The sequence below is a fragment of the Parasteatoda tepidariorum genome, chromosome 3, assembly GCF_043381705.1.
Source record: "Parasteatoda tepidariorum isolate YZ-2023 chromosome 3, CAS_Ptep_4.0, whole genome shotgun sequence".
In the NCBI taxonomy this organism is placed as follows: Eukaryota; Metazoa; Arthropoda; class Arachnida; order Araneae; family Theridiidae; genus Parasteatoda; species Parasteatoda tepidariorum.
In genome coordinates, this window is record NC_092206.1 from 101,087,833 (window position 1) to 101,097,936 (window position 10,104).

General features: G+C 29.8%; 1 protein-coding gene across 1 annotated transcript in view; it reads right to left on the reverse strand.

Annotated features, from left to right (window-relative positions):
* LOC107443487 (cytochrome P450 2J2) overlaps nucleotides 1-9,035 on the reverse strand; it is a 43,720-nt gene extending 34,685 nt beyond the window's left edge. The window contains exon 1 of the mRNA XM_043050097.2: nucleotides 8,734-9,035. The gene's annotated coding sequence lies outside the window, so the exon portion shown is untranslated. The remainder of the gene's footprint in view (nucleotides 1-8,733) is intronic.
* Between the last annotated feature and the right edge of the window lie 1,069 nt (nucleotides 9,036-10,104).

The window sequence follows — 10,104 nt, forward strand, 5'->3', positions numbered from 1 at the left end:
ATTTACCACCCAATTTTTTTAAAATTTTGTCTACCCCCACTAATTCAAAGGTTAAGAATCCAAATATGTAAGAAAAAATATATGTTTATTCAGAGAAAGTACGTTTTTGTGTCTGATTTCGTAACTTAATTAATAGTTAGCACTAATTAATTAGCATATTTGAGGTCACCCCCAGGAACCATTAAGATTAACACTTAGTTCGTGAAAATCCGATCATTAGAACGAAAATTATTCAGGGTGATATCTTTTTTTTTTTGCCGACTGTACAGTAAAACTTAGCTTTACAATAGTAAAAAAAACTATGTTTAAATAACATGATTACAATTTTTAATGCTATTTTAAATGAACATGCTAGCGATTCTTACAATACTTTTAAGCATTTGTATTGTTTTTTTTCTTCTATTTTGACGTTTCATCCCCTTTTTTTACAGTTTCTTTCAGTTATTCATAAGGAAATAAATTTTTTCCCGATTATTAAAAAAATTTGCATTGTTTTTATACTTTTCTTTGATTAAATAAGGAAAAAAATTAATTTTTTATAACGCTTCTAATAATCATAATTCTAATAACATGAATCGATATTTATTCTATTTTGATTGTCGATAGTGCTTGATATGAATCATGTACTGACATTTATGGACATCTTTTTACTTTTATCGTGGGTTGATGTTTATTGTACTCAAGATATGTTAGGAAAATATATTTTATTGATCGTTATCATGAAAATTTAAAAATATTGATACTAATCACTCATTAGATACAATGGAAGTTAAGGCTTCACATTTCCGTATGTCACGAAACTGTAGATCTTGAGTTTTCATGATCCATCGGCCCCACCATGGGCTGCTACGTAAAATGACTTTCTTAGGTTCACTCTTTTTGTAATTTTGAACATTCGGAGATATTTCCGTATTTGGTTATGCCTACATCCATGCTCTAAACAGTTTTTTAACTTCCTAAAATTAATAATAAAAAGAAACCTATAGTGGTTTGCCCGAGGTTGACGGTGAGTTATACCTTTCGAGTTGGTCCCTTTCTGTCACATGGGGCCGTTCAAAAAGTACGTACATCCCGAAGGGGGGGGGGTATTTGCTATTTTATACTGTTTTTGCACGATGGGGAGGGGGGAGGTATTATACAAAGTACGTACATTATAAGCATACACCAAATTTAAATTTGACATTTTCCTACACATGTATTATACATATGTTTGTTCTTGTATTTTTTTTCACACGGCGACCACTTGTTAGAATGAGTAAATCAGTTCTCAAAAAAAGTTGTCTCGCAAAATACTTGCATACTCGGGACCGACTTATGTAACTATAAGATCTGCTAAGAATTCATCATCGACTGCCTATTCGCATGCAGCAGATATTGAGCATATTTTCGAATTGCCTGTTTTTACTGGATCTTTAAAACGAAATGATGATTCAGTCAAACCTGTGGGGATCTTCACTGTAGACGGAGGTTCCGATGAAAACCCACGGTACATTAAAGTCATCCAAACTGCTATCCATCATTTCATAACGAAGAACCTCGACGCATTATTTATAGCTAGTATTGCTCGTGGAAGAAGCGCGTACAATCGAGTCGAAAGACGCATGAGTAGAGTGGCGTGATTCTTCCTCACGATCATTTTGGTAGTCATCTAAACAATGGAGGTGAAACGATTGATAAAGTTCTCGAGGAGAAACATTTCGCAGAAGCAGGAAAGGTATTAGCGGAAATATGGTCCGATGCCGAAATTGACAAGTTTCCTGTTATGAGTGAATACATTCACCCGGAAAACTCAGAACTGTGTTCTTCACAAATTCGAGAAAAAGATCTGACTTGGCAAGCTAAGCACGTGAGAAGCAGCCAATATCTACTGCAAATCGTTAAGTGTAACGATGAATCCTGCTGTTCTAAATTTCGGAGTTCAATTCTTAAGCTTGTGCCTAACAGATTTTTATCAGCGCCTGTGCCCATAGCACAAACTAATGATGGACTTGATATTAATCAACCACGAGGAACTTTTCGATTATTATTTTTATCTCAAACGTTGGAGCCAATTGCAAAAGCTGTTGTTAATCAAAAAATAGGTTTGAACTTCATCACAGAAATACCATACAATGCCATCGGTGGAAGGTGATATTAATCGCAAAATTTCTCCTACTTGTGGTGCATATTTTGCATCTTTAACTTGTTTGAAAGATCACAAGAAAATATGCAAATCTTCTTTGCAAATCAACAAAGTAAGACCAGTTCGTGTAGCAGCTTGTCGACAGAAAGAACTTTTGGTTATCCTTCGAAACCAGGAAAACGAAGAGGATGCAGAGTGGATCGAAGATGATCTCGTTGATGAAGATAATCTATATGTTTCATCAGTGGCAGACAAGAGTAACGCTGAATTGGTGTCTCTCGAGAAGCATTTGGAATGTCCTTGGGAAAATACTGTTGATTAATTGTATTGATTGTAGGAAATTATTATGTTGATCAGATAAGATTGTTTTATTTATTAATTCAAAGATAAAGTTGGGTGTTATTATTTAAATAATTTAAATGAATAAATTATTTTAAATAAATATTTAATTTTATTTAAAACATAATTATTTAAATTTTTATGAAAAAGGGGGGTAGACTAATAAAATGTACGCACTCTAAGGTGGGGAGTAAGACCTTATGTACGGTAATGTACGAATGGGAGGGAGGGGGTTAAAAGTTCTCCCTTTTCGTGTACATACTTTTCGAACGGCCCCCATACACTATTTTTTAGTTTGTCAAGTGTCGCTACCCGAAAATCGCCAAAACTTGGTGAGTATTTTGCCGTTGATACCAATAGGGAAATTTTCCCGAACTTTCATTGAAATAGTGTTTGAATGAGAAAATATATAAATTGATTTGAGTATTACGATTCATTCATACCCTTGAACATAAAATCATTAAGAAAAAAAGAAATAAAAAGATTTTAAATTTTTTTTTCTCTAAAAAAAGGGGGCCTTAATTTTAGACACAAATATTTTTGCATTGAAGCACTACACTGTTCTGCACAAACTTTACAATAGCTGATAAAAAAAAGTGTTAACATTAATATCTGTTTTGAGCAATTTTATTTTTTGACTGAGCAAAACCTTTCAAGAGTAATCACATATTGAAGGCTCTAATCAAAACGACCTTTAATTTTTAACGAAGTATCAGAGTTTTATCTTTGGGTCCATTTTATGACGTATTGTAGTTAACTTTAACATTGATATCAGGATGTCATCGAAAGCCTTGAACTGACGCTATCATTATAAAATAAAAATGAACTTAAAGCAGCTGCTATAAAATATTGAGTTGCTCTAAGCCTCGGATGGCTTTATATTCTGGACAGAACTAGAAATGCGTGTTTAAGACAGAAATGCGAGCAATGCGAAATGCGTGTTAATAGACAAAGCAACAAAAAACTTTCGTTTTTATTAATTATCCCAAATTTAACAACTAAACGAGGAATTTTGTGCATAATTTTTTAAGCACATAACATCATCATTACGTTCAAAGTTTCAAGATGGAGTATACAGATATTACTTCTCAGTCTTCCCTCCGTATTAAGAACACTAAGTGATAAAGTTATTTAAAAAAATCTTAAATTCTATAGTGTAAATTTAATACTGCTATTAAAAGTCCCGTGACAACCTTCTAAAGCAACTTTTGACATTAAATTTTTTTCGAAGAAGATTTTTAATAAAATGCATTAACAACGAAAGTTTACAAACTAAATAAGCTAAATAATAAAAAATGTGCAAACATAAGTGGTTTAGACAAATAGACATCATGTTATGAACGTGTATTTGGATCCATTCATAAATTTTTTATTTAAAACAAAGAGAAATTCTTATAAGAGAAGTTTGAAAAAAAAATAATTGAGCTCATACTTTCTTAAACACGCATTTTGAGATATGTCCCATTTTTTTTAACACGCATTACGACCGTTTTTTCAGAATAACAAGTTCACTAACGATCTTTTTTTTTTTTAATTAGAATCTTGAGACAGGCCGATGAACAAAAGAATAATTGTTTTAAAGAGAACGAATGCTTAGCTTGGGGCTGCAATTTTCTTTTTAAAGAAATTGACTCGACTTCGGTTAGTTAAAAGCTCACATCAAAAAAGAAAAAAAAATTTTGGTTTTATGATAATTATTCAGACTAATCTATAAACAAGATTCGTATAAGTATTATGACAAATATTTAAGCTATTAGTTATCTGACTTCATGAATCTCATTTGAACGTTTTTGAGCATATGTTTAACCGAACTAATGAAAAAAGCACGGAAAGTAATTGAAACTATTAAAAAATCGATATTTCTAAATGAATAATCACTATCCTTGCCATCAGACGCTTGTGCGCGTGAGGCATTGATATCTAGTACAACGGTTTTTACACGGCGTTACAATATTTTTTAAAAATCTAATTTTTGAAACTTAATTGCTATAAAATGTGATTTTAAATAAAGTACCTTTTATCATAAAGAGTAGATAATTACAAATCAGTTTGATATTCTTAATATTTTCCTGAAATTATACAGAAATGTGTGAATGCTCAGGGATTTTATTTTCATACCAATATTCAATTGAAAAATGCTTGCTCGTGATAATCAAATAAACATTCTTTTTATTCGATTTTTAGCCAAATTGACAATTTTTGAGAGGTGGCAATTGAATTTCATAACTGGATCCAATGCACGTTTTAGTATAACTACTTTTTTTTCATCATATCGGTACCTGTTCGTCAAACTAAAATCACGATAATAGGATTTCAAAAATTACGAAAAGTATGTAGAGGTTTGCCCTAGGGTTGTCTACGAGTTACACATTTTGAGTTGGTTCTATCTTTGGTGATTTGTTTTAGTTTCTCGCAGACCATGGGAACATTTCCGTATCGGTTTCCACGTCGACATGAACATAAATAAAGAGGAGAAAAAAATGGGTCCAAGAATGCACCTCCAAGACGAGAGAAAACCTTCCAACAACTCAACTTTGAAGTCAGACGTAACGAACATAAATACTGCGCTTGGGTTACTAAACTGCGCAGAGGGAGCAAATAAAAACGACAAGAAGTAATGGATTCCTCGATTATGGTAAACAAGCCTACTTTCTTTTAGGAGGTGTTAGTGTAACTCATAGCCACGACGGACTCGTAACCACAAGCTGTATAATTTAGGACATACTCGATGATACGTGTTGGATAACCGCTTAATGTGGGAAACGATTTGCTTTCCTTTTTTCGAATAATACGTAACAAGCAACTCGCACTCACTGCTTTTGTTCACTTTATCAAAAGTAAGAAGGATTATTATTTGCGAAAATATTTCTTTCAGCTGAATAATTACATAAATATGTAATTAAAGGCTAATATTGGTATTCTGAGTTTATTTTTTGAAATCTGTATATTAGAATATTCTTGAGCCTTATCGCTTTAAAATAAAGGTTAACTGCTTTCAAAAACTTGATAAATTTTAACAAAAAAAAGTATAATGAATTAAACACTTATTAATTTAAATTAGAGTTTTTACTTTTATGGATTTTTTTAATGATTTTTTAAACTGAATAATTTAGCAATTAAATAAAAATAAAAATTTATATTTGCCAATTAATTTATATTTGTTGCAATAGTTTTTTTAACTGCACTATTTTTGAATTTTCGGTTTCTGTTCAAAAACATCGTCTTACAAACAATCTCGTAATATATATAGAAAAAAAGCTGAAATAGTTTATTTTTTCTTTTAATCTGTTTTATTAGATAACCTTATATGCCTTATAAGAGCATAATATATATTATGCTCAAATATTATCTTATTTATACTTATTTTTACTTCAATAATATTTATTTTATACAAATTTGTATAATTCAATTTATTTTGCTTATATTTTCATATTTGTAGCTTTTAGTTGCTCTTTTTTTAAATTCAAAATTATTTTTAAAAACATAGTCTTACTGACAAATAGTTTCGCAATTTATCGAATAAAAGTTGCATTAGTAAACTTTCTCTTTAATATGATCATAATATCGAATTTTAATACATCCTAATTTTGATCACCGCTGTAATCGTGATTACAACAATTCTAGTAATCAGTTACTTGTAGTATTCATTACAAATTTGAGTGATTTTGTTTACTATTGTAATCATGATCACAAGTAATCGAAATATATGATCACATGTAATGTGATTACAAGTAAATATGATTGCAAATTGTATGTATGATTATGTTATACAATACAGATTGTACAATATATAGTACAATGCTACATTTTGTACGTATTTACGTACCACAAACGTAAGCGCGTATGCAATGAAAATGGATATGTAAATGCATGCCTAAAATTTATGTATGTGAGAACAATATAGACTTGTAAGAGTGCATGTAAATACAATGAATGTATATATTGTATGCACATATTTGTGTGCTCTTTATGTTTGTGTTAATATACCATGTTCGTGTTAGTATAAACAAAATGTACTTGCCATTGCTTGTACGAACATGCTTACATTGTCTGCACTATGTATAAAAGTACATACATAAATTGTATCACGTATATTTTACACATGTATGAACATACATGAATTGAATGTAATCTATTTTACGTAAGTATGTACACACGCATGTATCCGCATATGATGTATACGCATTCGTGTGTATGTACATGCAAATAAGGTGCGTAGTTATACACACACAATATAAGTACGTATGTACATGGGTCCGTGCAATGTATGTATGTGTAAGCAAACATTGCATGTGTATATGCATATACATGTACCTTACATGCACATATATAATAAATATGCGCATTCTCATATTGTAGAGATATACATAGAATGTGAATACATATATTGTTCATATGAGCATATTTTCATTGGATATACTGAAATTTCACTTCATTCGTACATACAGTTTTTGAGCGTGCATATTGTACACATGTACAAAACATATTGCACGCATGTATAAAAATGCATTGGATATACATATATTGTGCATCTGTAAATAAATTCATTTGATGTACATATAATGTTCAAATGTATAAGCTTACATGGAGCATGTATACATAGCACATATGTCATCCAAACATTATATATACATTTAGAGTGCTTATGTACATGCGTGTATTGTACATATACACATTGAATATGCATATATATTGAACAGATTCATATGTATGCATATATATGCATACATTGTATGTATTACCAAAAATTAAGAAGTGGTGGCAAACTGGTAATTTTAAAATACTCTTTTTTATTAATCAAATACTGTTTTTATTATTTGAAACACTGTTTTCATTATTTTTATTTACTAATTTTTAAAATTCCATTTTTTGAAATACAATTAAGTTAATGCACTTTTTATTCAAATAAAAATATTGCTGAAAATGATTAAAAGAGAAAACTAAATTCTTTTTATTCTTGTTTCAAAGCTGAAAACTAATGTATAATGCTGATTGTGGAAAAATGAAATTGCAAGGAGATGATGAAAATCAATTGAAACCAAACAAAATATTCAATTTCATCACACAAAGCATTTATCGATGATTAAAAGTTAAACAACTTATTTACATGCACGATTAAAGTACTTTTACAGTTTCTTTAAAAATTATAAGTCAAAATAACTTTTAAGAAAATCGTTTCAAATTTCACAAGTTTTAAAAATTTGCAGCAGCCTTTTGAATTAAAATTGACTTTAAATAAGTATCATTTAGAAAATCTGTAAAACAAGACTTTTGACTTGTGGTACATAAATTTGGGAACAAGAAACAATTGAGATAGTTTGACATCATGTTAAATGGTGTGCTTTTCAAAATGTTTTTTTTTTATCAGAAAATTCTTATTGTTTTCATTGTATTTCGTAGAAGCAGTATTTTTTTTTAAATCTAACTTGCTTGTAGATAATAGTAATAATATAAGACTTTTCTTTAACAATTGTATGAAAATTTCATAATTAATAATATTCCATATATAATGCTTTGATCGTATTTTTATTAAAATAAAAATAAGGATACTTGCTTAGTGGTATTAAACAAAAATGCTATTCATACTTAAAAATCTTCCCACATGCTAATGAGATTTTTTCACTATTTAATTTTTATGAATAAAAAACAGCTAATAAACTGATTAAATTTAAAATGTATATAAAGAATAAATCAAATTTTAAAATCGCAAACTATTAATTTATAAACAAAACGCAATTAATTGTTTATATTTTCAAACTTTTATTTGCATTTTATTGAGCTTGAGTGTCCAATAATAATAAAAGATAAATTGAGTGTCCGAAATAATAAAAAAAAACTAAGTTGAAATGAACGGATGAAAATTGTCTTCTTAAATTTGGCATTCTATTAATTTCAAAGGTAAATATAAATATACACACTTGTTTAAATCACTCGTCTTTGTGCGTATTCCAATTCTGTTGTTTATCTCGCTATATTATAAATCGAAAGAATGAACAGAGCACGACTTTAATTTCCTAAATTATCCTAAATTATACAATTAATTATGCCTCTTAAATTACACAATTTGTAGTTACATCCTCGAGATAACCTCTACATTTAAAAAAAAAATTAAAAAAATTGCAAGTCTAAAATTCCTTTGGTGCCTCGGCGATTGTCATTAATGCAAATTAAACGGAGACATCCCCCGGGCCACTGACCGAAAGTCCCTAAATTGTGTTCATTACAAATACAGAAATCTTTGGGCAAAAAAGAGAGATTAAAACAGTACTTACCACTTATTCAACTAATCCAAAAAGTGAAATAATTTTTTTTATTATTTCAACTCTCGCTTTTTCAAAGTTACTTTCCAATCGTTAAAAAAAAGAAGTAAAAATGAACAACAACGAAACATTCAGTGAACGAGGTTTAAAGACCCATTAAAAAGCGAGAATGATGAGAAATAAAACATCACAATCCATTTGATTCATTTAACTGTTAAAGGCAATGAGAACCAATAAATAAGGATATTTATGTAACCTTGATGTAACGTGATTACGCAATGTATACCTCTCAAAGTAACGACGAAATATCTCTGAGTGCGCAGAAAGAGAGAAACATGTTTAAAACTTGATGGAATAAAATTTCTTTCGACTATTTTTACACACTTTCAAACGAACGGAAGAATCCAAGAATTCCTTATAATCATTACAAAAATAATTTTTGTTACCATGAATCGGGGTCACTTTGATTATTTTAAATTTCTTGTGAAAAATCAGTTGGAGAAAGGAAAATAATAATTTAGTTTGAGGGAACACTCTTACATACAGTGTCGATTTATAGTCTATATATATAAAAATGAATGTGTCTTTCTGTCTGTCCTTTATAGACTCCTAAACCAACCGATCAAATGCTATGAAACTTGGCATACAGATAGTTCAAAGCACGAGGAAGGTCACTGTCGACATTAGAACATTCTGCGAAAAACCGTTCCAGCGGTTTCAGCGAAAATCGAAATGGAATTTTCTGATTGGTTAAAAGTTAGCCATTGTTTTAAATTTTGCTATAAACGGATTCAGTTTTCAAATATCTTGAAGATAATAGCAGTGATATTTTTTATCTTATAGCTCTATTCATTTAGAAAAGTAAATTACATATACTTTAATATTTAATAATAATTCGCGCAAGTTTCTTTATGTTAGGTGAGCAAAAGCAAGTAAAATCAACAAGAATGGATTTCTTAATTATTGGTCGTATCACGGATTTAGTATTGTGAAAACTGTTTAATAAATATCAAGGCAAAAGCAAATTTCATTCAAAAAATATCAAAATAACATTTAATTATTAATGATGTTTGAAATTCAGCTTAGCAGTATGACGTAATGTAATATTTGCTAGATTCTTGCACATGAGATTGCTTGTATTATTGCTATAATTTGTATTATTCGCGTGATATCATATTCTGTATTATTCCTACTTCACAATGACTGATGATGGCAAATTCTATTATTGAAGTTATACTTCTTATCCGACTTCCAACAAGGTTGCGTTAAACGTTCGCTAGATTTTTATTGGCCGGGAAATCACGTGGTAGGATCCAGTTTTCCCTCATTCATTTCCATATTGTTTTGGTTCTCACTAGCATAAGGACCTTCTATAAACAAGTT